Consider the following 25,770-nt stretch of genomic DNA (forward strand, 5'->3'; position numbering starts at 1 on the left):
GCCTGGCTAATTTTTGTATTTTTAGTAGAGACGGGGTTTCACCATGTTGGTTAGGCTGGTCTCGAACTCCTGACCACATGATCTGCTCACCTTGGCCTTTCAAAGTGCTGGGATTACAGGTGTGAACCACCATGCCTGGCTTCTAATCTCTTTATGTTTACAGATTTGTGTTTGCCTCACTCACGGCTACTGTTTATATTTTTACTGAGCTTCTTCGGACAAGGTTAAGGAGCTGCTTTTCCTGATTTCTTTTGAGTTTTGGTGCCCCATGTTTGGAGTTCATAATTACAAAACCTCAGGGGTTTTCTGAGGGTTAGGGGAAAACAGTAGCTTGAAGGCTCAGGAGGTGGCTGGAGTTCTGGAAATAGAGTCCAGAACATAGACTTAGAAAACCCTGATGAACCTGTATGACCTGGTCCTCCAAGGACTGAGCAATGTTGCCTCTCCTGGCTGTGGAAATACAGTACACAGGGGCTTTCAGAGTGAGCAGGAAGTTGCTGGCTATACCTTCCCAAGCCCCAGAGATACATTCAGGCTGTCTATTTGAGGATTGTCATTAAGGCTTAGAGAAAATAGTTGAAGCAATTCTTGATTTTTACCAGTTAGTTTAGATTCAGCTGCAACAATCACAACTTAAACAAGATACATAAAATTGTTTCTCATGTATATAGTTGAGGTCTATTATGTCAGCATCCTCATCACTCAGACTCTCTAGTTTTCTGACTGCCCTCCCTAAGCTGTGTCTCATCCTCATGGTCCAAACTGACTGCTGGAGCTCCAGCCATCACATCTGACTTCCAGGCAGCAGGACAGAGGGAAGGGAGAAGAAGGGCCTATGTTCTTCTTCCTGAAAGAACCATACTATATTTTTGCTTACATCTGTTTGGCTAGAACTTAACATGGCCAGTCCAAATTGAAGAGAGGCTGGGAAATTTAGTCCAGGGAACAGTGTTACTCTGAATAAATGTGGGGTTTGTTACTAAGTGGGAGAAGGGGCATTGGTATTGGGTTGGGTTAAGCAGCTAGCAGTCTATCAGAGGAAGCTGGATTTAGTAGCTGTGAAATAAACAGTTATTGGGATTTGTAGTTCATTTAAGCTTTCTTTGTAACCCTAGGCAGGCCACTTTACTTTTTTGAGCTTCAAAATTTTCTTTTTTTTTTTTTTTTTTTTTTTTTTGAGACGGAGTCTCGCTCTGTCGCCCAGGCTGGAGTGCAGTGGCGCGATCTCGGCTCACTGCAAGCTCCGCCTCCCGGGTTCACGCCATTCTCCTGCCTCAGCCTCCTGAGTAGCTGGGACTACAGGCGCCCACAACTGCGCCCGGCTAATTTTTTGTATTTTTAGTAGAGACGGGGTTTCACCGTGGTCTCGATCGCCTGACCTTGTGACCCGCCTGCCTCGGCCTCCCAAAGCGCTGGGATTACAGGCGTGAGCCACCGTGCCCGGCCCAAAATTTTCATTAAAAAAAAAAAAAAAAAAAAAAGGCCAGGCATGGTGGCTCACGCCTGTAATCCCATCACTTTGGGAGGCTGGGGCAGGTGGATCACCTGAGGTTGGCAGTTTGAGGCCAGCCTGACCAACATGGAAAAACCCTGTCTCTACTAAAAATAAAAATTAGCCAGGCATGGTGGCGCATGCCTGTAATCCCAGCTACTCGGGAGGCTGAGGCAGGAGAATCACTTGAATCTGGAAGACAGAGGTTGCAGTGAACCGAGATCATGCCATTTCACTCTAGCCAGGGCAACAAGAGTAAAACTCCGTCTCAAAACAAAAACAAAACCAAAACTGATTAATAGCTGTGATTGTTAAACTGTGTTCAGAGAAGTCCTGGGATTTCTGGAGGCACCTCAAGTTTAATGGGAATAACTGGAGCTAAGAGTCCAAGCAAGGGCTTCCCTGTCCCCTTCCCACCCCTTCAACCAGACCAGCTCTCTTCTCTCTGCTTTTTTATGGTACTGCAGCTCTCAGCAGCTCTGAAGTTCCATGACAGGTGAGAAACTTCAGGAGCAACTGTAGAAAGTTTCTGGGTTTCAAGAGAAGCAAGTTGGACAGGTTATGTAGGTTCAGGTTTCTGTGGTTCCGGAGGTAGAGGACCATGTTTCTGTAATTGTGAAAATCTAGGGAGGTATCAGGAAAAAGCCTGGTCATCTTTCTCTAATTCTGGAGGTACTGGGACATAATTTTCTTGTCTCTGGGGGCATTAGAATATATTCCCTGAGGTCTGGAATGAAGGGAAAATGAATGCTGAAATACGATCCAGGTTTGGTTCCCTGTTCTGCCTTTTCCTGCTTGATATAGACTTTCTCTGAGCCTTAGCGTATTCATCTTTACAATGGGAATAGTAATGCCTACTCAGGACTACTGGGAAAATGAAACGTAATCAAGCATGTAAGCTTAGTAGGCTATGAGTCAACGTTCATTTGCTTTAATGTCACCTGTTCATCAGAGGGCCCCACGCCCCTGGGTGGGGTGGGTACAGTAGAGAGGCCTGGGCTTAATGATTGAGCCAATTGGTTCGTGAGGCTCAAGGTAAAATTGATGGCACTGGGACTCCAGAGCGTCACCCTGAGCAGGTGTGCGGGCTAGTCCCCCGTCTCATGGCGGTGTGGTGGTGTGGTGTTCTTTTCAAGCTGGAGTGTTTAAGAACCAACCAAATCCGGCATCTGGGCTTTGGTTGGGAAGGCGTTGTCTCTCTTAAATCTTTACTCTTTAATTTTTTTTTTTCTCATCATCAACTAAATACTTTGAAGTCTTTCCCATCTTGAAACAAAAGAAAACCCTTTCCCTCTAGGCAGATGACGCTTCCTGCCTATGTCTTGTTTGTTTTTTTTTTTCTTTGAGACAAAGTCTCGCTCTGTCACCAGGCTGGAGTGCAGTGGCGCAATCTCGGCTCACTGCCACCTCTGCCTCTCAAGTTCAAGCAATTCTCCTGCCTCAGCCTCCCGAGTAGCTGGGATTACAGGCACACACCACCACACCCAGCTAATTTGTGTACTTTTAGTAGAGATGGGGTTTCACCACGTTGGCCAGGATGGTCTTGATTTCTTGACCTGGTGATCTGCCAGCCTCGGCCTCCCAAAGTGCGGGATTACAGGCGTGAGCCACCGTGCCTGGCCCTGATTTTTGTATTTTTAGTAGAGACGGGGTTTCACTATGTTTCCCAGGCTGATCTCAAACTCCTGAGCTTAGGCAGTCTGCCCACCTCAGCCTCCCAAAGTGTTGGAATTATAGGCATGAGCCACCGTGCCTGGCCGGATGTATGTCTCCATTTTCTCTCTAAATACCTGGTCTTATCCCTATTTCTGAATCACCTGTGGGCTGCCCAAGCTCTCTAATTTACATCAGCCTCAGATGTAAACATGCCCCCTTGTCTTCACACCCAGGGACACCACTCACCTACCCCATGCCACTGGGTGAGACAGTCTGTTATTAAAGTCTCTGGAAAATTCCGAAGAATTATGGAAAAGAAAGCAAAGGAAACAAGACACCACCCGCATGCTTCTGAGGCCATGGCCACCTAGCCCCAGGGAGCGTCATACCAGCAGCTCCTCTTCCTGGCCACCATCTCCTGCTCAAGCTCCTTTGCTTCCTACATGAAATTTCCTGAAATTATCTTAGCTTCTTTTAATCCCAAGGCCCACCCCAGAATCCTATCTCTGAGGTCACCAGGGGCCCATGCATGAAGGTAACTCTTTCTGTCTATGCTGGACCCTTTGACTCACCTTTACCTTTCATGGGAAGGCGAAGGTGGGTGTTGGAGAGCCTCGCCTGTACATACCCAGTGGGCCCACAAAACACCTTCCCAACCAAAGCACAGCCCACCCTGTGGTATCTACCTCAGCCACACATGGAGTTAATAGTTTCAAAGAATATTCTAGGCTTCCCTTTGGTATTATTCCATTTTCATACTGTTATGAAGAAATACCAGAGACTGGGTAATTTATAAAGAAAAAGTTTAATGGACTAACAGTTCTACATGGCTGGGAGGCATCACAATCATGGTGGAAGGTGAAGGAGGAGCAAAGGCATGTCTTACATGGCAGCAGGCAAGTGAGTATATGTATGGGAACTGCCCTTTATAAAACCATCAGAGCTCATGAGACTTACTCACTATCACAAGAATAGCACAGGAAGAACCTGCCCCCATGATTCAATGACCTCCCACCAGGTCCCTCCCACAACACATGGGAATTATGGGAGCTACAATTCAAGATGAGATTTGGGTGGGGACACAGCCAAGCCATATCACCTTCCTACCAGGAGCACCTGTGGAAAGTGGAAGGAGAAGATCTTTTCTAGAGCAAACTTGGGGGATTATGCTTTGTCCCTTTTGTCTCTTCCTGACATTTATGTGACGTGTCTGCTGCGATGACCCTTCGGGCCACAGGCCCCTATTGACATTCTCTCCTGCCTTGGCTATTGCCACATCGCAGTCTTCTGTTTTTTTTCTTCTACCTCTGTGACTCTTCTTTCTGTCTCCTCCTAGGGTTCCTCTTCTGCTGCCATTTTCTTTCTTTCTTAAAAAAACTTTTATTTAAATAACTGCAGACTTGCAAGGGATCTGTCACACAACAATGTAAATTAACTGAACACTACTGAACTGTATACTTAAAAATGGTAAATTTATGTCTTTTTATCACAATAATAATTAGAAAAGGAGAGAATGTTGTTTGAAGGTATAGTGGCACTGCAAAGTGGAGGGGAAGGAAAGAGTAGGGATAGGAGTTGAAATTCTTAGAGGAACAATAAGTCGGTTTTCAACTCTATGTAATAAATATTTAGTATTTAATACCTCAAAATAATTTCACACTTATAGAAAAGTAAGAAAGATGCCAGACATGGTGGCTCACACCTGCAATCCTAGCACTTTGGCCAAGGCAGGTGGATCACTTGAAGTCAGGAGTTTGAAACCAGCCTGTCCAACATGATGAAACCCCATCTCCACTAAAAATGCAAAAAAAGTTAGCCAGGTGTGGTGGCAGGGGCCTGTAATCCCAGCCACTCAGGAGGCTGAGACAGGAGAATCGCTTGAACCTGGAAGGTAGAGGCTGCAGTAAGCAGAGATCACAGCATTGCACTCCAGCCTGGGCAACAGAGCAAGAGTCCATCTCAAAAAAAAAAAAGAGAAAAGTAAGAAAGAATGCTATGAAGAATGCCGGCCTACCTGTACTCAGATTCCCCAGATGTTAACAATTTATCACATTTGCTTTATTATTTTATTTTTTATTTTTAACATAGGTTCTTGCTCTGTTGCCCAGGCTGAAGTACAGTGGTGTGATCACAGCTCACTGTAGCCTTGACCTCTTAGGCCCAAGTGATCCTCGAACCTCACCTTCCCAAATAGCTGGGACTACAGGCATGTGCCACCATGCCCAGCTAATTTTTTAAAAATTTTTTATTTTTTGTTGAGTTGGGGTTTCCCTGTGTTACCCAGGCGGGTCTCAAACTCCTAGGCTCAAGCGACCCTCTCTTGGCTTCCCAAAATGCTGGGATTAGCAGGTGTGAGACAATGTGCTTGGCCCGCCTTATTACTCTCTACCTGTCATCTATCTGTTCATATTACCTTTTTTTCTGAATCATAGAGAATAAGTTGCAGACATAATTCTCCTTTCCCCCTAAATAGTTCCATTAGTATTACCTTAAAAAGGCATTTTATTGGCCAGGCACAGTGGCTCTTGCCTCTAATCCCAGCACTTTGGGAGGCTGCAGTGGGTGGATCACCTGAGGTCAGGAGTTCAAGATCAGCCTGGCCAACATGGTGAAACCCCATCTCTACTAAAAAATAAAAAATAAAAAATTTAGCTGGGTGTGATGGTGCATTCCTGTAATCCCAGCTACTCTGGAGGCTGTGGCAAGATAGTCGCTTGAACTCTGGAGGCAGAGGTTGCAGTGAGCCAAGATCACATCACTGCACTCCAATCTGGGCAACAAGATCGAAGTTATGTCTCAAAAAAAAAAAAAAAGGAAAAAAAAGAAAGGCATTCTCTTACATAGTGCAGTGATCAAAATTAGAAACATAACAGAGATACAGTACTATTGTCTAATGTATAAACTTTATTTCAAATTTTGCTAATTGTCACAAAGGAATTGTAGCAAAAAACCTCTTTTTTTTTTTTTTTTCTGGTCCAGAATCGAATCTAGGATCATACATTGAATTATTTAGCTGTCATGTTTGTTTTTTAGTCTCCTATGATCCAGAACAGTTCTTCAGTCTTTCTTTTTTATGACCTTGGTATTTTTGAAGAGCACAGGCCAGTTATTTTGTATATATGTCCTTCAATATGGTTTTGCCTGATGTTCCCTCATGATTAGACATATATAATCATTTAGAGTATACATTTTTGGCAGGAATACTACAGAAGTGATGTTGTGTCCTTCTCGGTGCAGCCTATCAGGAGGCATACGATGTCTACCTGTCTCATTACTCCTGATAACTTTGATCACTCAGGGAAGGTGGTGTCTACCAGGCTTCTCCACTGTAAAGTTACTTCTTTCTATGTAACTAGGAAGTGTCATGTATGGGAGACACTTTGAGATTATGTCAATTTCTATCTGTCTCTTAGCTGATGTTTCCAGACCGCCTTCTGCTCTTCTCTTTCTACAGAGTTCATGGGTTTGCTGATATCTCTCAGACTTTCTCACTGGCCAAGATCACTTTGGAGACACACAGCCCCCTCACAGGATGTCCTGTAACCACCTCAAACTCAACACTGTCCTTCCTGTCTGAACCTTGTCTCCCATCCCCCATGCCACAAACCTGCCCCTCCTCCCCTATTCCCTGGTGACAGTTCACAGCACTGTCTCACTCCAGGTCATCTGTCAGCCTAGACTCCCGGCATCGCTACAGTCTCCTCCCTTCCCCTTGCAGGGCATGCACAATCAATGACCAAGTCCCATTGGTCTTAGGCTCCCAGTATTTTGTATTACTCCTGTGGTTCGGGCCGTTGTCATCTCAGTCTTGGTATCCTGTCATAGTCTTCTCTGTTCTTCCTACTCAGGATCTTGCCTTCCCTCTCATTCATTCTCTATCGTGATAGCAAAGTGAGTTTCCTGAAGCGTAGATCCCATTGTGAAGAGAAGAATAGGTGGAGTGGGTGCTGCTGAGAACCCCAGTGGCCTCCCACTCTCCTCAGATGCCAACTAACTCCTTCTTTCAGGTGAAGCCCTGCTCACTTCTCCCACTGCCCCAATTATGTTGACGTTTGCAATTTCCTATTTTTAGTTGCCTTTTCTCCTTGAGTTTTCATGCATTAAATTTGGAGCACCCCCAACCATTTACCAGCTCTTGCTGCTGTTTTTGGATTCAGCTTAGATTTCATATCACTCTTCATGCAGACATTCCCTGTCCCATGGGTGTGAGTTAGATGCCTTTCCCAGGTGTTCCCCTGGTACTTGTTCCAACCCTGCTGTGACCCTTTTCACATTTTGAAATGGATTATGTTTATTCTGATGCCTCCACTTTGGCTGTGAGCTCCTCTAGGCCAGGAACCATGTCTTGTCCATTCCTTGTTGGGAAACGTCAACTTTCACATCATCTGGCTCCAAAACACATACTCCACAAACATTTGTTGAATGAGTAAGTGGGCAGGTGGGTGGAGGGTGTGAGTGCAGGCAGGACTGTGGTATAGCTGTGGGTTTTTGTTGAACTAGGGAAAGTTACCAAGACTCTGCTGACTCAGACTTGGGTTCTGGAGACAGGTTCACCAGTGTTTGGAGGCCAGCTGTCATAGGCCAAGGACATCCAGGAGGAACACCAGCAAAGAGATCAAAAGAATGAAGGCAGGCCCTCATCAGATATTCAAGGTGCTTGTGACCTAGAAGGACTGGAACTCCAAAGGAACAGGTTTCCAAAGCCCAGGTGACTCAGATAGGGTTGGGCATCAAGGCTCAGGAAGGGGAACTACCAGATAAGAAGGCAATCAGCAAGGCTTCTGCCCAGGTGGCCAACCACATGGCTGAAACCCTTCATTGACTTGGCAGCCAGTCCAGCCTACAGTTTCCTAGGGAACTGATGGCCAAGCAATCTGTAGCACAACTTGGCATGGAGCCTGGGACATTTTATGAGGGCCAGATGGTTGGACTCTGTGCATTGTCAGTGTTGCAGGGTGGGCAGCTGAGGGTCTTGGGGCAGGACTCAGCATTAGCGCAGGGAGTGTCTGAAGGCTGGAAACTCACATAGGTGAGAAGGACAGGAACGGAGAGTTGGAAGTCAGGAGACCATAGAACCACAGCTTGTGAGAGTTCCAGAGCCAGGTGTTGTTGGTTCTAAGAATCAAGATAAGAAAGTGAGTTAAAAAGAGACTAGGAGTGACCACATAGTTAGAATCTGGGTCAAGACTATTATTCACGCCTTGAGAGCAGAAATCTGGTCTCTCTTTCTCTGCAGTCTTCATGCTGCCCAAAGCACTGCCTGGAAGAAAAGAAGAGTCAGATCACACTAAGTCAGGAATCTCAGGGGGTTACTTGAAGGTCAGGGCTTGATCATGGAAGAATGAGCTCTTTCCACCCAAGGAGGTAGACATAGTTCCAATAAGAAAACTGACCATACAGCCGGGCGCAGTGGCTCAAGCCTGTAATCCCAGCACTTTGGGAGGCCGAGACGGACGGATCACGAGGTCAGGAGATTGAGACCATCCTGGCTAACACGGTGAAACCCCGTCTCTACTAAAAAATACAAAAAACTAGCCGAGCGCGGTGGCGGGCGCCTGTAGTCCCAGCTACTCGGGAGGCTGAGGCAGGAGAATGGCGTGAACCCGGGAGGTGGAGCTTGCAGTGAGCTGAGATCCGGCCACTGCACTCCAGCCTGGGCGGCAGAGCGAGACTCCGTCTCAAAAAAAAAAAAAAAAAAAAAAAAAGAAAACTGACCATACATTTTTAAAGTTTATTTATTTATTTCTGAGACGGAGTCTTGCCGTGTTGCCCAGGCTGGAGTGCAGGGGCACAATCTCGGCTCACTGCAACCTCCACCTCCCAGATTCAAACTGTTCTCCTGCCTCAGCCTCCCGAGTAGCTGGGATTACAGGCACCCACCAACATGCCCAGCTAATTTTTGTATTTTTAGTAGAGATGGGGTTTCACCATGTTGGCTAGGCTGGTCTTGAACTCCTGACCTCGTGATCCGCCCGCCTTGGCCTCCCAAAGTGTTGGGATTACAGGTGCAAGCCACTGCACCCGGCCTATTTATTTTTAAGACAGTATCTCACTCTGTCACCCAGGCTGGAGTGCAGTGGTACCATCATGGCTTACTGCAGCCTTGACCTCCTGGACTCAGGTAATTCTCCTGCCTCAGCCTCTCAGTAGCTGAACCACAAGCACATGCCACCATGTCCAGCTAATTTTTTGCAGAGATGGGGTTTTGCCATGTTGCCCAGGCTGGTCTCAAACTCCTGGGCTCAAGAGATCCACCTGCCTTGGCCTTCCAAAGTGCTGGGATTACAGGTGTAAGCCTGAGATTACAGATTGTGCCCAGCCTTTTTTGTTTACTTGCTAGGATTAATACCTGAGTGGAACATTGATGGTAGAACAAAACAAAACATAAGGAAAAAACATTGAAATAATCCTGGTACTAGGGAGAAGGTAATCTTTGCTAAGGGCTAGATTCCCCAGCACCTTGGACACCCTAGCCCAGGTGTGAGAAGGCAGGGCAGTGTGTTGGGTGTGTCCCATTGCTAAACTGACTTGGAGCAGGGCGGAGGCTTCAGGGTGGGAAGTCGAGGGACCGGAAATTAACCTCTAGACCTGACTTGTCCTGAGAAGGCAAGAAGTGACAGAAACAAAACCTAATCAACAGATATTTTCTGTCTTGATCTTACTCATCAGATACTTAGATTGAAGTAGTTCAGAGCAGGCACATGGCAGGCCGAGTTATATAACAGGAAGGGGAAACCGTTTGTCGTCTGTAGTTATAGATGGGGGCACAGTCCTCCATGGATTGGATTTTTTCCTGGTGGCAGCAAGAACTAGGATGTAGGCACACCTGGGCAGTGATTGGAGGGGCTGTCGGACAAGTAGAAAGTCCTGGTCTGCTCATAGTCGGGAACCTGGGCTAGAAGTCCAGGCAGTAAACTCCAGCCACCAGCAACAGGAGCTCTGGGCTCTGAGGCTCCTGGTGGCTTTAGGCAGAAAGCCTGTTACACATGGGGCCTGGGGCCAGCCCTGTGTCTATGTTTAGGGAGCAGGGAGAGGACTAGGGTAGAGGCAGGCATGTGAAGGCAAGGGAATGGCCACGGAGGCTGCACAGGCGTGTCATTTTCTCTAGTCTCATCAATGACTCTACATGCTCCACGGCTTCCCATCATCATCATCATCATCATCATCATCATCATCATCATCATCATCATCAAAGTACCATGTGTGAATCACTTCCCATTTGTTCAGTTACCTCACACAAAACTCTGTAAGTCAGGAATTGTTATTATTCCCAGAAGGGGAAACTGAGGCTCAGTGAGGGTAAGTGACTTGCCAAAGGTCATACACCTAAGAAGTGGCAGAGCCACACCCTGGATCGAGGACTGATGGATCCCAAACTCTAGTAGTCGCTTGGAGGGTTAGGAGCACAGACTGTGGAAACAGATGCGCTACTTGCGTGACTGTGGACAACTCTGTGATTCAGTTTTCTCACCTGTGAAATGGGGATGATGGTGATAAGAGAGCTACCTCATAGGGAAGTACTGAGTATCAAGTGAGCGACTGTAAAATATAACTTCAGGAGGAGGGTTGCTCGATTTAGCAAATCAAATATAGGATGCCCAGGTAAATCTGAATGTCAGTTAAACAGTGGATAATATTTGAATTTATTTGTTTATTTATTTTTTTTTGAGATGGAGTCTTGCTCTGTCGCCCAGGCTGGAGTGCAGTGGTGCGATCTTGGCTCACTGCAACCTCTGCCCGCTGGGTTCAAGCAATTCTCCTGCCTCAGCCTCCCTAGTAGCTGGGATCACAGACATGTGCTACCATGTCTAGCTAATTTATATATATATATATATATATATATATATATATATTTTTTTTTTTTTTTTTTTTTTGAGACAGAGTCTCGCTCTGTCGCCTAGGCTGGAGTGCAGTGGCGCGATCTCGGCTCACTGCAAGCTCTACCTCCCGGGTTCACGCCATTCTCCCGCCTCAGCCTCCGAGTAGCTGGGACTACAGGCGCCCGCCACCACGCCCGGCTAGTTTTTTGTATTTTTAGTAGAGATGGGGTTTCACCATGTTAGCCAGGATGGTCTCAATCTCCTGACCTCGTGATCCACCCGCCTCAGCCTCCCAAAGTGCTGGGATTACAGGCTTGAGCCACCGCGCCCGGCCTAATTTTTATATTTTTAATAGAAACAGGGTTTTGCCGTGTTGGCCAGGCTGGTCTTGTACTCCTGGTCTTGGGTGATCTGCCCACCTCGGCCTCCCAAAGTGCTGGGATTACAGGTGTGAGCCACTGTGCCTAGCCTATTTTATTTCTTTTTTAGACAGAGTCTCACTCTATTGCCTGGGGTGGAGTGTGACGGTGCAATCATGGCTCACTGTAGCCTCAATCTCCTGGGCTCAAGCGATTCTCCCACCTCAGTGTCCTGAGTAGCTGGGACTACCAGTGTGTGCCAGCATGCCCACCTAATTTTTGTATTTTTTGTAGAATTAGGGTCTCGCCATGTTACCTAGGCTGGTCTCAAACCCCTGGACTCAACTGATCCTCCTGCCTCGGTGTTCCTAAAGCGTTGGAATTTCACGCATGAGCCACCATGCTCAACCAAATATTTTAGAAAAAAGTCTTACATTGTGTGGGGCATACCTGTGGTAAATATTATTTACGGATTAGCTGAAATTCAAATTTAAATGAGCATCTTTTCTTTTATGTGGCAACCGTGCTGAGGGGACTTCTCGAGGCAGCCTCCACCCATGCGCCTGGCTCGGGTGCAGGGCTGTAGCAGGGCCGTTTCTTCACTGTCGTCTCTGCCTCCAGGCTTCTGTTCCTGCAGTTTCATGCCCCCCTACCCCATGCCCTCTCCTGGCCTCTGGAGCCCTTCCTCACTTCTGGCCTCCTCTTTGTGATCTCCGGTAGTCTTCATGGTGAGTTCTTCCCTGACGGACTGCGCCTTGAGACTGGCTCACATAATTTAGTCCCTGATTATGCAGGTCATGTCCATTTGCTGTTTTTTTCAGGTGAGATACTCTACTCTCCCTAACTAGGCTCTAGTGCCTTTCAGGCAGGGACTGTATCCTCTGGGACCTGAGTGTGGATCGGTTTCAGTAAATCCCTGCTGCTTGAGTGGTTGTAGGAATGGAACCATTCCTCTTCCGGGAGCTGGCTAATGAGAGAGCCACTTTGGTTTTCTTCGTATGCTGTTGTGCTGCCAGAGCAAGCCAGCAAAGGCTTGACATCTGCAGGTCGCTCGCAGTCAGCCTCCTGTTGCCCAGCCCACAGCCTGTTTCACTTCTCTTTCTCACATAGGGGGGCGGCTTGGGCCCAGCTTGTTTTTTCTCAGCCAACAAAGTAGCACCCAGAGTGAAAGGGAGCGCACCTCCCTTCAACTACAATAAGGAACTGACAACTGGCACAGAGACCCTTAGTATAGAACAGGAGGAGGGACACTGACAGGCACCTTTGTCACACCTCATCTCAGGTGGCATCACGGCTGTGCTGAGCAGCAGGGCCTGCCTGGCTCCTCTGCCTTGTCCCCTGGCCAGGTCGAGCCCTTGGATGGATACACTGACCTCTGATACTCCTTCCTTCCTACTCTTGTCCTGTCCCTTGCCTTGGCCAGGCAAGGGCCCGTGCAGAGCCATGGCTCCAGGCTGCCTTCGCCTGCACTTGTGCCGCTTTGCTGAAGCCTAATGTCTCGAGCTAGGGAGACACTCTCTGAGACCCACTGTTCTAAAGGTTCTGGGTCAACAGTTGGTGGTGATTCTGAGTGCTCCGTGGCCCTCAGATCCTGATTTTCAGCAATCTAGAAAGACGAGGAATCCCAAGCCAGGATGATGCTCCTCTGCAGCCCCATTTATTATGCTGGCATCCCTGTGCCAGGTAGGACGTTAGATATGGGCTTTACAGGTGCAACTGGTAATCCTGTCTGGGGAGGCCCTGATTTTATCATGAGCAAGTGCATTGTGGGGGATACATAGAGTTGGAAGAGCAAGTCTTTCCCTCAATGCCTTTATCATCTAATGTGAAACAAGTGCTTGCTTTGACAGCACATATACTAAAAAATTGGAATGATACAGAGAAGATTAGCATGGCCACTATGCAAGAATGACATGCAAATTCATGAAGCATTCCATTAAAAAATTAAACTAATGTGAAACAAAATGCGAACAGGCAACCACTGCTCCTTTGTTATGTAAATGACCTATCCTCAGTACTGGGTTCTGTGGGTGCTCATTCCCCCAGTTGCTGGAGACATGGGTGGCTGATGGCTGCTCTTAGTTGAGTCCCTTTCCAGGAATTGCCCTCCTTGCTCAAGGTCACCCCTTTCCTGCAGGACAGCCCATGTTAAGGACTGGTCAATGCCCAGGTGTGGTCCGCTAGCTCCAATTCAGGGCAGCTCTGAAGGGCCATCCCAGCTCCAGAGCTCCCTGTGGGATCCTGGGATCGACTGAGGCTCCTCCCTCTGCTCCACCTTTTCCCTTCACTCCCCATCAGTGACAGATCCTGGGGCCATGCTCTGTATCCAGTCTCATCTCAGAATCTGTTTCCTCTGGGAACTCAAGAAATCTATTTGTCCCTAAATCTGGGGACACTAGTGCAGAGGATCAATGCTTCTGGAAGTCCGTGGAGTGTTCACATGGAGAAAGAAGCAAATCTGGCAGTAAAGGAGTCTGACTTCTTTTCCCACCCTCTCTGCACTGGCTCCCTGCTCCTGGAACCCAGGGAGTCCACTCAGAGGGCCTGCAGCTTTGACCCCGCCTATCTGCTCATCCCCCTTCCACCCATACTTGGTATTTCCACACCAACTCATGCCCCTTCACATCCTTCCTTGTCCTAACTAATGTCTAAGCTGTGACCTTTTGTCATTCCCATAAAAGTCACTGGGTAGATACCATCTTCAAGAAGAGATAAAAAGAGGCCATGTGCCATGGCTTATACCTGTAATCCCAGCACTTTGGAAGGCCGAGGTGGCAGGACTACTTGAGCTCAGGAGTTCAAGACCATCCTGGGCAATATAGCGAGACCCTGTCTCCACTAAGAGTTAAATAGCTGAGTGTGGTGGCTCACACCTGTGGTCCCAGCTACTCAGGAGGCGGAGGCTGGAGGATGATCACTTGAGCCCAGGAGGTTGAGGCTGCAGTAAGCTGTGATTGTGCCACTGCACTCTAGCCTGGTGACACAGTGAGACCCTGTCTTGAAAACAAAAGCAAGGCCACGTATGGTGGCTCACGCCTGTAATCCCAGCACTCTGGCAGGCTAAGGCAGGCAGATCACCTAAGATCAGGAGTTCGACATCAGCCTGGCCAACGTGAGAAAACCCCATCTCTACTAAAAATATAGAAAATTAGCCGGGTGTGGTAGTGCACACCTGTAATCCCAGCTACTTGGGAGGCTGAGGTATGAGAATCACTTGAACCTAGGAGGTGGAGTTTGCATTGAGCTGAGATCGTGCCAATGTACTCCAGCCTGGGTGACACAGTGAGACTCTGTCTCAAAAACAAAAACAAAACAACAACAAAAAAAGAGATAAAAATAAAAGAACGTCTGGAAGAAAAATGACACTGAAACTCTGTATTGAATCTTGGTAGTGATCCCGATTAAGATGCTGTGGGAGTTAATTACAAGCAAAGAACCTCTTTAAGGTTAAACATGAAGTTCTCTAAGGAGTTCTGGATGTAAGAACCATTGTCCTTAATAAGAATGGCTGGTAGGTCTAATATAGGGAACTCACTGAAGGTAATCAGGGTAATTCTTAGTTATTCTAATGGCATAATTCCATTTGGTTGGGCAAATAGTAGGCATGCAACATATACTGAGAGAGGAAATGGGTGGGCGAGGCTGAACATTTATGTCAGGTGTTTCTTAATGAATAACACAGATGGTATCAGCTAATTTTGAGATTGTAAAGTTATTCCTACCATGTTCGGGTGAGACTTTTGCAAGCAGTGGCTCCTAACCACTTCCAAGTCCCCTAAGTCCTACAGAATATGAAAAATAAAGGTCTCTTTGGAAGATGTATGTTAGCTCAAATGTGCCCTGAAAGTTCCTGACCCTCCCAGTAATTAGTTTCTTCTCCCTTTGGAAGGGCACTATGCCTGAGCACCCTCCTCTCTAAAGCTCGGGCACGGATCAGTTTGCTCGCCTCTCTACAAGGCTCTCTCCACCCAGTGAACTCCACCAGGGCAGAGACCACGTGTCTTTATGTCCCTGACCACAGGGCCTGGCACCCTGGAGGTACTTCATAAATATTTATTGAGTGACCAAATAAATTACATGGCATGGGAATAATGGCTATTAATTTTAATTAGGATAAAACGACATTCTTCCAAAATTCTTGAAAGTGATCAAAATGAAACAGAAAGGCAGGCATCTATGCCAGTGGCAGCACACAAAACAAGACTGATTAGACAAGTGGAAAAAAAGATGTTTTCTGTGAATCTGGGTTCATTTTATTCTCATCATCTTTTCTGGAAACTGGGGCTTTCTGTATCTTTTTGACAGAGTGGAGGGCACTGAGTACAAAGAGCATAATGACTTTCTTTGTTTTACCGTAAGACTGACTTCTTCCCCCAGCTTTTAGATTTTGCCTGATTCTGATAAATAGGCAAAAACTGACAACTTAGATTCCCTCAACATCTTAGCTGTAGCTCCATTTACAAGAATTCAAAATGTATAACAGTAAGTCAACAGTAAACTCAACTGATTGATTTAGAGTTAATGCTTAGGTAAGACAGGTTTTTACATTCATTATATAACATCTTCTAGGAGTAAGTTATATACCTTTTAGTGTTTCCAAATATCAAAGTAATTTCAAAAGGGCATTCATGTGTATTTCACATTTAATATATTTTATTCCCCATGTTTCTCACTTCCCTTCCCCCCCCCCCCCCCCCCAGAAATGTCTGCTTCATCATGGCTTCAACTTTTTGTAACAGTGGAAAACTCTGGCCCGCATAATTTCTTTAAATAAAATCAAATATGCAAAGAAAAAGTTCTGGAAAAGAAAATAATAATAGCTAACATTTACTAACATTATCGAGATTTACTGAGTACCAGAGATAGTCTAAATATTTCATTCCTCTCTTTTTTTTCTTTTCTTTTTTTTTTTTTTCAGATGGAGTCTTGCTCTGTCTTGCAGTGTTGCAATCTCGGCTCACTCACTGCAACCTCCACCTCACAGGTTCAAGTGATCCTCCTGCCTCAGCCTCCCGAGTAGCTGGGACTACAGGTGCACACCACCACACCCGGCTAAGTTTTTTTGTATTTTTAGTAGAGACGGGGTTTCACCATGTTGGCCAGGCTGGTCTTGAACTCCTGACCTCAAGTGATCTGACAACCTTGGCCTCCCAAAGTGCTGGGATTACAGATGTGAGCCACTGCGTCCCGCTGTCACTCCTTACCTCATTGAATCTTCACAACAACTTCATGAGGTAGATGCTATTAAATTCAGCCCCACCTTGCAGGTGAGGCTCTTGCCCAAGGTCATGCTGGTATTAGGTGGTGGAGCTGGGATGAGAACTGTAGTCTGTAACACGGAGCCTGTGTACTTAAATACCCCAGGATCCTACCTGCCTCCCATGAGATAAGAGGGGGACACAGGAGTTCTTGCTTTAGCTCTGTCAGTGAGGACTCAGATCTTATTGCCTGTAAGATTTTCTATTGTGTTTGGCTGAGGCTGTTTGATCTGAGGCTGCTTGGCTGTGTTCATCCTCTGTGTTCAATGTAAAAGAAGAATCTGCTGCTTTCTCTTCTCTCTTTCTTTCTCTTTTCTGTATTTTGTTGCTTATATATTTTTGGGCTTTTTTATTGGATTCTCATCAAAAGAATATTTCTTCTACTTCTGCTTGGTAGACACTTGAACTTCTTTCCATCCCCTGCCCTCCCCCGCTACTCAGAGAGTACCACCAAAAGCAATCAAGAGGTCAGAGGTCAATGGCAGGAATCAAAAGACACCAGCTTGGTCACCTAAACAATAGTTGTAGGTCAGATAATTGAAAACTGAAAGGGTAATAAAAACTTCTGCATCTGTGAACCAATTAATTAGGCCCCTGCATCCCTGTGGAATGCGTGCCAAACATCTCAGATTTGGTGTGGGCAGAGCCGACAAAATGCTTTGCTAAGGTAAAACCATCACAGAGAGACAGAGCTTTCCAGAAAAAGACTTGGCATCTCAGAGACCGTCTATTATCCTGTTCATGTATCCCATTCACGATTCCAACCGATATTCGTGGTCTGCCTGCTGTGAGCAGGGCACAAGGAGGAGGGAGCAAAAGGCATTTTACCCATGAAGTCAGGGGACTTTAAAGACGGCCCTTTCTCCACTGGGGTAAATGGAGCATGACCTCAATGAGGCTGGGTGCCTACACCCTGTCACCTGTTTTCCCTCTTTCCATCAGCCATTCAAACTCGACTTGCTCAGCACGCAATCAGACACCCTCTCTACCTGCCTTTCCTGGACACAGAGTAAATTCTGTTCTGGAAAGAGAGGCTTTGTGCCCTGCCAACTCAGGGCAACCCACACGCCAAAAGTTAATCAGGTTTGGGCTCTGTATTTAGACTTTGGTTGTCCAAACTCCTTAAGTAACTTCCCGCCGAGGGGTTTCCTTATTAAGCAGCTGTCTCTACCTGCTAAACAGCCATTTGTTTCCTGCCTAAGAGTTAAGGGGACTCAGCGTTCCTGTGCATGATACCTGACTCTTTAGCACCAATTCACCGGTATTCATTCAACGGTGTTTGCTGAGTAAATAATAATAATAAATATATTCATATGTGTATTCATAAGAAGAGCAATGTACTTATAAAGAGAGGAAGATCATACAGCAAAAGATGGAAGGTTATGTGTGAACTGTTTTTTTTCTTTGTATTTCTCTGTAGTTAAAAAGTTTTCTGTGCTAGATTAATTTTAAAATTAGAAATAAAAATGTTATTTTATTTTATTTTTTGAGACAGGGTCTTGTCACCCAGGCTGGAGTGCAGTAATGTGATCATGGCTCACTGAAGCCTCAAACTCCTGGGCTCAGGCGATCCTCCCGCCTCACGCTCCCAAGTAGCTGGGACTGCAGGTGTGCACCACGACACCCAGTTAAAATGCTATTTTATAGTGTTATTGATCACTTAGATGAACAAAGCATGCTTCATAGTATTATGTAGAGATATACTTCTGCTTCTAGCCATAATTGAGAAGCAGGGACCAGATTTTCCCTCCCACCTAAAACAATTTAAAAACCAGACAAAATATATGAAAGAACTGTTTTCAGACATTGTACAACAGGCAATGCAGGACCATGAAAACTGAAAGAATGGAAACATATGAGGGGAAGCATGCAATCCCCCGGGATTACTACCTGGAGAGAGTTTTCGGTTCTTATTGCAGGGAGGAGGAACCCAAATGGAGCCCATTGTTGTCCTTGAGTTGAGGGAGAAGACTTCAGGGTTTGGGAAAGCCAAGGTGGCTGGAATTTGCAGGGTGGAGTAATGGAGAGGAGACAATGTCATGCACACACACGTACAGAGAGAAAGAAAGAAAACTGAAGATCTGAAGAGGGCTCCTCATGAGTTCTTCATCTGAGTATTAATCGGTGATTGTTTATGAGGAAACAACCAGAGACTGGGAAAAGAATTACTCAAAAAGGACAGCAGGAACACCCACCAGAGCCCACACAGAGCTGGGAATAGTTTCTGCTCTTGCCAGCCAGAGTAGAAATACAGGCCACTGAGTAGAGTTCTCAAAAAGGTATTATCTCAGTGCAGGGATCCAATCAGGTCCAGCTGAGATAAAACTGTCCTGAGCCCCTTGAACAAAGCTTCAAATCCAGCCTTGAAAGGATCAAACTCTTTCTAAGTCATTTAACTGCATCCCATAGCAAAGTGCAAAAATATTTAAAGAAACACAAAAACTCCAGCACCCAAGAAGGTAAAACTGACAATGTCTAGCATCCAAGCAAAAATTACCAGGTAAGCAAAAAAGCAGGAAAAGATGACCCATCATGAGGAGAAAAACCAATCAATAGAAACAGACTCAGAAATGACACAGATGATGCAATGTGTAGACAAGAATATTAAAACAGCTCTTATACTCCCAGTGTTCAAGACCATAGAGAAAAATATGAGCTTGATAAAGGTAGACATGGAAGCTATAAAAATGACCCAAATTGAACTTTCAGAAATGAAAAACATAATGTCTGGGATGAAATGATTATGCAAGAATAGAAAAATTAATTAAGATTTTCTGTCCTTAAGGGCCAAAAACAATCCAGTAGCACAGACACATTACCCATAAAAATGAGCATAAGAGAAGCACCAGGAGAGAAGTGTCACTAACTCTTCCAGCTGAAGAGAAGTTAAATAGGGCTTCATGGAGAAGATAGCATTTGGGTTTGACCTTAAGGGCTTTCAATCAACAGAGACAAGGAGCAGTGTGGGCATTTCCTATGGACAGATTCACATAGGCAAAGCACAGAAAGGGAGAAACCCCCAGCAGGTCAATTGGACTAGGAGGTGAAGAGATTCATGTCTAGAAGCAGTGGGAGAGCAGGTTGAAAAATAATGCTAGCCACCATTTATTGAGCAATTACAATATTCCAGGCATTGCTCTAACTGCTTTATCTGCATATGCTTGCCTATCCTTGGCAATGTTATTGTTCAGCCTCATTTTGCAGCTAAGGAAATTGAGGCCCGGAGAAGTTAGATAATTTGCTCAAAAACACACTACTAGAAAGTGCAGTCTGGCTCTAGAGTTCAAGCCTGAGCTCTTAGGCACTATATTCTTCCTCCAGTGCTGCTGATCAAATAGGTTTGGGCCGGATTTATTTATAATTTTTTGTTGTTTTTGTTGTTGTCGCTGCTTCTGCTGGGGAAGCTTGAATACTAGGCTAAGGAAGTAAATTTTATTCTGGGAGGATGGGGTCCCACTGAAGTGTCATGGGTAGGGCACAGTAGATCTGTGAGGTGCTTTGGGAGAGTTCTTTGAGCTCAGTTGGAGGAGGGAAAGGCTCAAACTCAGGGAAACAATGCTGTGGGGTGGGGACTGCAAGAATCCAGGTGAATGGCAGGGAAGGCCAGAGCTAGAGGAGTGTAAGGGATGGGAGAAAGGGGATGGATGGGAAAGCGATTTTAAAGAAAGAATTCATCTTCTGCATGTGACTGGGATGAGGGTGTTGCCCAGGTCAGCAAGGCCTACATATAAATAAAAAAAAAATGGAAGGTTGATGCTCTGTGACTGGAAGAAGACAGATGCTTGCCAGGGGATTCAGGAAGTGGAGCAGCCTCGGTTAGGGGCAAAGATGAAGACTCTGAGGCTGGCAGGAAGAGTTTGACGGGCTGAGGGCAAAGCTCTGGGGGCAGTGGGAATGGAGCTGGGAAGTGGGGGATTTGGGTGTCATCAGCAGCACTAAGTAGAGGCTTTGAGGGTAGAGGAGGAGGTCTGCAGTGTTGAGAAAGTGGAAATAAAAAGGAATCAGGAAAGATGTGACAAAGGGGAAGACAATGCAGTGAAAGGGCTGTGCAGACATTAGCTGGCAGAATTACAGGGGAAACCAGGGGTGCCTTGTCAGGTGAAGAATTCTCAAAGAGAATGAATGGTTGCTGTCACTATCCAGTGCTGCAGAGAGGAGTCAAAGGAAGCCAGGCACAAGGCCCCACAAGGCCATTGGTGCCATCTGGGGAGCCATCTCAGTGATGTCCCTAGTGGTGAAGGATTGGAGAGTGATGGAGAATAAGAAAACTGGAAGCACCAAAATTCCTCCGGGAAGAAATGAGGAGGCTAGGTCTGTTCCTTTAGGAGTAACAGGCTCAGAGACAGCTTATTTCGAATTTATTTTGTTTTTATTGTCATTTTCTCCAGGGCATTCATCCAGCTATTACTGCCATTGGACACTCTACTGGGCAATGCACAGGCAACCCTGAGCTTGTAGGAAGAGGCAGACAGGAGTCTGGCCAGAATTGTTGGTTCACGCCTGTCATCCCAGCATGTTGGGAGGCAGAGACGGGAGGATCACTTGAGATCAGGAGTTCAAGACCAGCCTGGGCAACATAGCGAGACCCCCATCTCTAAAAAAAAAAAAAAAACAACAGAGTCTCACTCTGTCACCTGGGCTGGAGTACAATGGCACCATCTTGGCTCACTGCAACTTCTGCCTCCCATGTTCAAGCAATTATCTTGCCTCAGTCTCCTGAGTAGCTGGGATTACAGGTGTTTGCCAGCATGCCCGGCTAATTTTTGTATTTCTGGTAGAGATGGGGTTTCACCATATTGGCCAGGCTGGTCTCGAACTCCTGACCTCCAGTGAACTGCCCATCTCCGCCTCCCAAAGTGTTGGAATTACACGTGTGAGCCACTGCACCTGGCCAAAATTGGTTTTTCAATTAGCAGGGCATGGTGGTGCATGCCTGTAGTCCTCAGCCTGGGCAAGAGAGCAAGACCCTGTCTCAAAAAAAAAAAAAAAAAACGGAGTTCATGGGGAGCAGGAGATAAAAGGAACACAAGCAAGGGAAAGGGATATGAGATAGAGAGGGAGGGAGTTGTAAACCACAGGAGGGCTAGAGTGTTGCGTCTGAGAATAGAAAAGTCTGCAGGACAGGGTGCTCGGAGTGGATGAGGAAGGGCCTCCATTGGTCCTGTGGGCTGTGAGGGTCTCTAGGAAGCCTTTCCCGCCCACCAGACTCGCCCTAGGACTGTTGATGGAGTCCTCAGCACTGCTCGCTGGATGTATGGCTGTGCTCTGCGTGAATGAATGACGTCACCCATTCAGCCCAGCCTGCTCCACACGTGCTGTTTGTTGTTCTCGAGAGAGAGGGCGGTATCCAGCCCTAAGGTATTCCAGGGTGCAGGGAAAAGGCATGTCTGGGGCTGGAAAGAACTTGTCATTGCAAAATTTTCCTTGGGACGTGGAATTAAAAACTTTTGTCACTGACAAGGGTTTGCTCCTAATTTTCCAGAATGACTCAAATGTTTGCTTCAGACAATGACAGAGTGTATCTTGCTTGAATCATTGGATTTCTGTTATTTTTGTAAGATGTGGGTGGGCAATATGACTCAGTATTTTTCCAAGAGATGTGAAAATTATATTGCCTATTTTGGATCATTTCATACTGAGACCTGGAACATTTTTCTCAAATTTTAAATCTTGGAGCTTGGGGAATTTTTGTTTTTGCTTTGTCTTTCCGTCATATCAGATCTTTTCCAGATACAATTTTAAAGGAAAATTATTTAGCAATAGCTCTAAGTTATGAAGTATATTTTGAATGATACTTTATTTTTACTCAGTTAAAATAAAAGATGTGTTAAAGCTGGTGGTGTGTTTGCCATCCTAACAGCGAAAATATTAGAGAACGTGGGATTAGCTGGAGACTTGAAAGTCATCTAATTCAAAACTTTATCTGCTGTGTGAATGAATATCCTGAGACTAGTTTTCCAGCTTCTGCTTGGACAAACTGAGTTCCTTTTGAATGCATCAGATGATGGAGAGCTTGTTCATGCCAAATTAAAATCTGCCTCCCTGCAGCTTCCAAACCTGGGTTCCAGTCCTGACCCCTGGTCTATGTAAACCCCTATAGAATCATTCTGTAGCCGAATGATCATTTTTGAAATACAGCTGTATTTTCTTCTTGATAAGTCAGCAAGGATTCTTTTCCAGCAGTTTGTTTTGGGGGTTGTTTTTGTTTTTGTTTGCCATTAGTGCTAGGACAAGAGACTGGGGCTTCATGTCTCTGAGAAGGATAGGGCCCATAGGAAAAAGAAAGATGAGGCCAGGCATGGTGTCTCACACCTGTAATTCTAGCACTTTGGAAGGCTGAGGTGGGTGGATCACTTGAGGTTAGGAGTTGGACACCAGCCTAGGCAAAATGGTGAAACCTCATCTCTATTATTAATATAAATACAAAAAATTAGTCGGGCGTGGTGGCACAGGCCTGTAATCCCAGCTACTTAGGCGTCTGAGGCAGGAGAATCGCTTGAACCCAGGAGGTGGAGGCTGCAGTGAGCCAAGATCGCACCACTGCACTCCAGCCTGGGTGACAGAGTGAGACTCCACTTCAAAAAAAAAAAAAAAAAAAAAGAAAAGAAAAGAAAAAAAGATGAGTCTAAGGGTATAATTCTTTTCTGATAGGTTTTAGTTGATAATGGTATTGTGGTTATATTCAGAAAAGAGTTCTTATCGGGCCAGGCACAGTGACTCACGCCTGTCATCTCAGCACTTTGGGAGGCTGAAGCAGGTGGGTCACATGAGGTCAGGAATTCGAGACCAGCCTGGCCAACATGGTGAAACCCTGTCTCTACTAAAAATACAAGAGTAGCTGGGTGTGGTGGCAGACACCTGTAATCCCAGCTACTCATGAGTCTGAGGCAAGAGAAATGCTTGAACTCAGGAGGCAGAGGCTGAAGTGAGCCGAGATCGCACCACTGCACGCCAGCCTGGGAGACAGAGCAAGACTCTTTAAAAAAAGAAAAAAAGAAAGAAAGATGAGCCCAAGGGTGTAATTCTTTTCCGATAAGAAGCCTGGAAGGGAAAATGCAAGGTCCTTGCTCTGCACATTTATTGGTTTATGGAGCCTGCCAGAGTGAGCATAGAGAAGCCACCCACCCTACTTTTCCCCCAACCCTTGGGCTCAACCCCAGGTAGGAGTCATTGAGGGGCAGTGGAAACAGCCAGAGAGTTCTAGAGCAGAGGCAGAGGTACCACCAAGCTAATGAAGCTTAGGTTTCAGGGCCTCTCACTTGCTGGGGCTTCTTCCACTGTTCTAGGAGGGGTCCTAGCAATGAGGTTATATAATCTCATTAAAAAAAAAATTCAAAAGGCAGCTAAAATGGCTCTCTCCTTCCAGTCTGACTTACTCTCTGTCACATTTATTCTCCTCTTAGCGCTGAACAAGTGACCATAGGCACTGTGGGCATCCAGCTAAGGAAATTCGAGTTGGGTTTCATTTTGTTTGGGTTTTGTGGAATGTATTTGTATAGATTGTCATCAAATCTGTGTATAGTTATGTTATGGCTAGCTGTCCTGGAGCAGGAATGACTACAAGGCAATGGTACACTAGTAAATGTTTCACAACCAGATCTATAGTGTTTGCTAATTTCCATGGTGTAAATACTCCCACTGTGGCCTATTCCAAGCTGTCCATGGCCACTGAATATGAAGTTGGGAAGAGCAGCACACCGGGGTATATAGTATTTCACCACATGAATCCAGTAGAATGTAAATAACCCCAGGAGCACAGTGACAGTAAAATGTAGTGAAATAATTGGGAAGAGACGAGTTTTGAGTATTTGTTATCTTCATTTTTAGTATTATTTAATTTTAACTTTACAAAATTTAATTAATAATGGCTATGTTTAACAACTGCCTCCAAAAATTCCTGAAAAGCTAACAATGGACCTTCATGAGCTAGAACGAGCCAGCTCTGGCACACCTCTGTAAGCCAGGACCCCTCCTCCGCTGTGGGATTCGATTCACCCGTGACATGAAAGTGGAGGGCAAGAGTTTGTAATTAGAGTTAGCAATGAGTCATTAGAAATAAAGTATGTGAACAATGAAGCAGAAGCAAGTTTTTAAATGTACAGAGCCAGAAGCTCACCTGTGCGAAATCCTTTCAGGCATCAGGTATGTACATTTGTACACAGAGGGTTTGATTCTCATTGGTGCCTAATCAAATGGAAGTTCTTGCCCATCAAGATTTTGCTTGATAATTAATTCTAGTGTATAGAATTACAAAATGTCTTATATATGAAGCCTTTTTTCTACTCCCAGCACAGATTATTTTTTAAATTTTGTCAGTGGTGTCTTAGTTATTACTATGGTTTGGATGACTGTCGCCTCCAAACGTCATGTTGACATTTGACCACCAGTGTTGGAGATGGAGCCTGATTGGAGGCATTTGGGTTATGGGGCGGATCCCTCAGGAATAGATTAACACCCTTTCTGGATGGGGGAGTGAGTGAGTTCTTGCTCTATTAGTACCTACAAGAGCTGGTTGTTCAAAAAGAGCCTGGCACCTCCCCACCCACTCTTTCCAGCGTCCTCTCTCAGCATGTGATCTCTGCACACAACGGCTCCCCTTCACCTTCTGCCATGAGTGGAAGCAGCACGAGGCATGCTTCTTGTACAGCCTGTAGAACTGTAAGCCAAAGAAACCTCTTTTCTTTATAAATTACCCAGCTTCAGTTATTCCTCTGTAGCAACACAAATGAACTAAGACAGTTATCTATTGCTGCATTACAAATTACTCCAAAATTTAGTGGTTTGAAACCACAAATATTTATTATCTCACAGTTTCCTTGGGTCAGGGCATGGCTTAGCTGAGTCTTCCAGCTCGGGGGCTCTTGCAAAGCTGCCGTCACATGCTTGCTGGGGCTGTCGTTGGCTTGACGTGGGGAGTGGGGTTCTTATCCAAGCTCACTCGTGGTTGTTGGCAGGATTCAGTTCCTTACGGGTTGTTGGACTGAGGGCCTCAGTTCCTCACTGGCTGTTGGCAGGATCCTTCATTTCCTTGCCATGTGGGCCTCTCCACAGGACATCTCACAGTGTGGCTGCCAGCTTCTATCAAAGTGAGAAAGTAAAAGAGGAAGAGAGAGAAAGCAAGAGGGAAGCCACAGTCTTTTTGCAACCTAATCTCTTGCCAACTTATTCAGAATAAAACCACAGTC

General features: G+C 45.8%; 1 long non-coding RNA gene and 1 other non-coding gene across 2 annotated transcripts in view; both read left to right on the forward strand.

The window, feature by feature from the left end:
• The window catches only part of LOC139362715 (uncharacterized), a 52,112-nt gene that overhangs the window by 8,420 nt on the left and 17,922 nt on the right, over positions 1-25,770 (forward strand). The gene's annotated exons all lie outside the window — the stretch shown is intronic.
• Positions 13,162-13,270, forward strand: LOC112424865 (U6 spliceosomal RNA). Its single transcript, XR_003015803.2, has one exon. It is a non-coding gene; the product is annotated as a U6 spliceosomal RNA (small nuclear RNA).

The sequence above is a fragment of the Macaca nemestrina genome, chromosome 4 (assembly GCF_043159975.1).
Source record: "Macaca nemestrina isolate mMacNem1 chromosome 4, mMacNem.hap1, whole genome shotgun sequence".
Taxonomy (NCBI): Eukaryota; Metazoa; Chordata; class Mammalia; order Primates; family Cercopithecidae; genus Macaca; species Macaca nemestrina.